This window comes from Pseudochaenichthys georgianus, chromosome 6 (genome assembly GCF_902827115.2).
Source record: "Pseudochaenichthys georgianus chromosome 6, fPseGeo1.2, whole genome shotgun sequence".
Classification (NCBI taxonomy): domain Eukaryota; kingdom Metazoa; phylum Chordata; class Actinopteri; order Perciformes; family Channichthyidae; genus Pseudochaenichthys; species Pseudochaenichthys georgianus.
The window spans coordinates 9,013,623-9,016,813 of NC_047508.1; the positions used below are offsets into that span (position 1 = coordinate 9,013,623).

The 3,191-nt window shown below is 45.2% G+C and overlaps 1 long non-coding RNA gene across 1 annotated transcript; it reads left to right on the forward strand.

The window, feature by feature from the left end:
- The first annotated feature begins 1,006 nt into the window (after positions 1–1,006).
- Positions 1,007–2,280, forward strand: LOC117448734 (uncharacterized). Its single transcript, XR_004552371.2, has 3 exons — positions 1,007–1,163; positions 1,241–1,311; positions 1,397–2,280. It is a non-coding gene; the product is annotated as an uncharacterized lncRNA (long non-coding RNA).
- Positions 2,281–3,191: the final 911 nt, after the last annotated feature.

A 3,191-nucleotide genomic window follows, 5' to 3' on the forward strand; every position in this document is an offset into this window, starting at 1 on the left:
AGGACAGTCAGAGGGGCTTCAGGTTAAAAAATGACTCAGACACGGTCCCACCTACAGCAGAGGGGCTCCATCATCTCCAGCTCGGGTATCACATCACGGCTCTGTCTGCGGGGCGCACTGTGCTCGCTTTCCTCAAAAGTAATGGCAACGCGTTCATCATCCCCATCAGAGAGAGCCCTGCTGGGAGCAGAGTGAGAGGAAAACAGGGTGAGTGTTAGTCCAGATACTCTTCTCACTCTATGATTCATAACACCATGTTAACTTTTACCAGCTCAGCTCGTGTAAAAGCTGTATTGGCGGAGAAGTACTCAGACTGTCAAGAACCAGAATACTCTGTTACAGTAAAAGTCCTGCATTCAAAATGTTACTCAAGTGAAAAAGCACTAAAGTATATAAAAAAATACTCATTATGCAGATTTCTCAATTTCAGAATAATATATGATATGTTTTATAATGATTGATCATTAAAGTGTTCTCAAAGCTGGTAAAGGTGCAGCTAGTTTGAATAACTTTGTATACTGCAGGGTAGCTTGTGAATTTACTCCAGGTGGAACTCAAGACTGATTTAACACTTGATTATATTTACCATCATTCATCCACATCTGTAAAGTAGCCTATAACTAAAGGTGTTAAATAAATGTAGTGAAGTAAAAGTACACGATTGACCACAGAGGAGTAGAAGTAAAAAGTAGAATAAATGGAAATACTCAAAGTACAAGTATCTCAATATTGTACTTAAGTACAGTACTTGAGTAGATGTACTTAGTTACTTCCCCCCTCTGATGAAGGTGGAATCTCTGTATTTGAAAAAATAAAAGTCATAGCATAGAATGCTGAAAATATGATGAAGAAAGTATGCAAACACATGTAAGTGTGACAGGAGCTTTTCTCCCTCCGTCCGCTGCACGGCACTGTGCCATGCGCCTCCGGATTTGTCAATGCTGGGCGCGCTGGAAGTATAAATACAGGGGTCTGGCGTAGCTCGTGACTTACCTGTCAACCCCCTTCGCTGGTGGCTGGAGCACGGCGTGGCCCGAATGAATTGTTTGTGGTGGCAGCCGTTTCGCAACACTCACATCTGGACAGCGCATCTGACTGCCGGTGCAGTGGCGGAGAAATTGCTCCGCTGAGGACTCCCCTGGGCGCAGTGTTGTTATCACCTGGTGAGTTTCCGTTGTCTGCCTCCCTTTATCATCTGACACTTGGCTCCTGGCTTATTTTATATTATTTATTGCGGCAGCGGGATTTTGCCATGGCCTGTGTGCCCCTCTCCCCTGACGGCTCGGGTGCTATGCTGTGGCTGAATGGATTGTATGTATGGGAACCTGTACATTCAGTTATTGATATCCATGTGTTTAATTGGCCTCTAAATAATATGTACCTGTGCCCTTTTCAGGGGTGCTATTAATTGCTAGGCCCACCTTCGGACAACTGGTCCTGCTGTTTTGGCTCTTTGCAGTGACTCACTACTGGAATAACTTGCCGTTGCGTTGCGAGCTCCGTGTCTGGTGACGTGCCCCCCCCCCCCTTCGGGACTCTGGAGTGGTTCGGGCTCTCAGGGAACTCGCCAACCAAGTCTCCCTGATACAACTCACTGTTTACTTTGAGAAACTGTTATTTTGGTTTTGTTATTTTCTTTTGTTAATTTAGTTTTATATACTAGTGTTTTTCTTATTTTATATTAACCATGGTGCACCGACTTTATTTGGATACCTTCATTCATTTAGTTTTGTTTGGTTATTTATTTAGTTAGTTTATTTGAGTGTAATACTGTGTGGAGGTTTTAACCGTCTTCCTCTTGTCAGACAGGTGCTGTGGGCCTGAGGTGGCAACCCCAGTCCCTGGTGGTGGTGGTCTTCACAAGTCCTATTGTTTGGTTTGCGGTATCACGGGTGGTTTTGAGTTGGACCCTTCCCCCCTATTTATTTATTGCCGCCTGGTAAGCCCCAGCCCTGTCTTCTACCTCCTATGCCCCAGTATGAACTTTTAGCTGATTGTATTATGTGGATCTGGTGTTTTTAGAATAGTTAATTGATTGTTATAAAATAAAGTAATTGTGTTAACTGTAACTGAAACTGTCTCTGGCCCGTTATGTAAAACAAACCTGTGTTCCTTGTGTGGTAAATCTTGTATAATGAATAGTTAGTTCCTGGGGGTGAAACTCCCTTAGGTGGCGTTGTTGGCAACACAAACTCTTACCTACACCACACCGTCACATTTGGCGTTGTCGGCAGGATAGCCACATAAAAAGGGCAGAGACATGTTTTAGTTTTTTGCTAAATTGTGTGTAGTTTCAGCAGTGAGTGTATCTTGTTGTATTGTATTTGTTTGTGTTTTCACTGATTATAGAGCCAAAACAGCAGTGTGTGTGTGTGTGTAATCCCAAAATTATCCCCTCCATACCATTTTCTTAGCTTTGGTGTAGCTTTCCCCAGTCGTTATGGAGGAGGAGATGCAGCAGCTCCGGGACCTAGTGTATGAGCTTAGGGCAGACAACGAGCGACTTCGTCGGGAGCGTACTGTTCCCCTGGCGGACTCTGGTGGTGCTTCTTCCTCTTCTGCTGCGGTTAGTCAGGCCCCGCCTGCGGGGGTTGCTGCTGCTGTCACTGAGCGGCTAGTTGTTATTCCAAGGGACCGTAAATGTCCCATGTTTAACGGAAAGACAGGCATAAGCATAGCTGAGTGGTCAGAGGAGGTGCAGGCATGTGCGCGTACCCGCCATCTTTCTGCGGCCGACCAAGCCCTATTCCTCTTTGATCATCTTGAGGGCGAAGCCAAAGAAGAGATCAAGTTTCGCACTAGTGCAGAGCGAGGAGACCCAGCTCGGGTGCTCGCTATCTTAAAGGAGCTATATGGTTGCGCTCAGTCTTACGTCACCTTACAACAGGCTTTCTTTTCTCGTCACCAACTCGAAGGTGAGACCCTGCAAGAGTATTCCTTAGTCCTTATGGCTTTAATGGCTCAGGTCACGCAACATGCACCTGATGGGATGCCCAACGCAGATATCCTACTACGTGATCAGTTCATTGTGAGACCAGTGGCCTATGCTAGCCAGGTTTTCTGTGGTAACCGACAAATAGTACTTTGATTTAGCACTTTTTATTTGAGATGTGAAGCTATTTCTTAGCTGCCTAAAACGTAGCCATTCTACCTCTGAGCTTGATTTCCTAGCGTTAGCCCAAGCATTATTT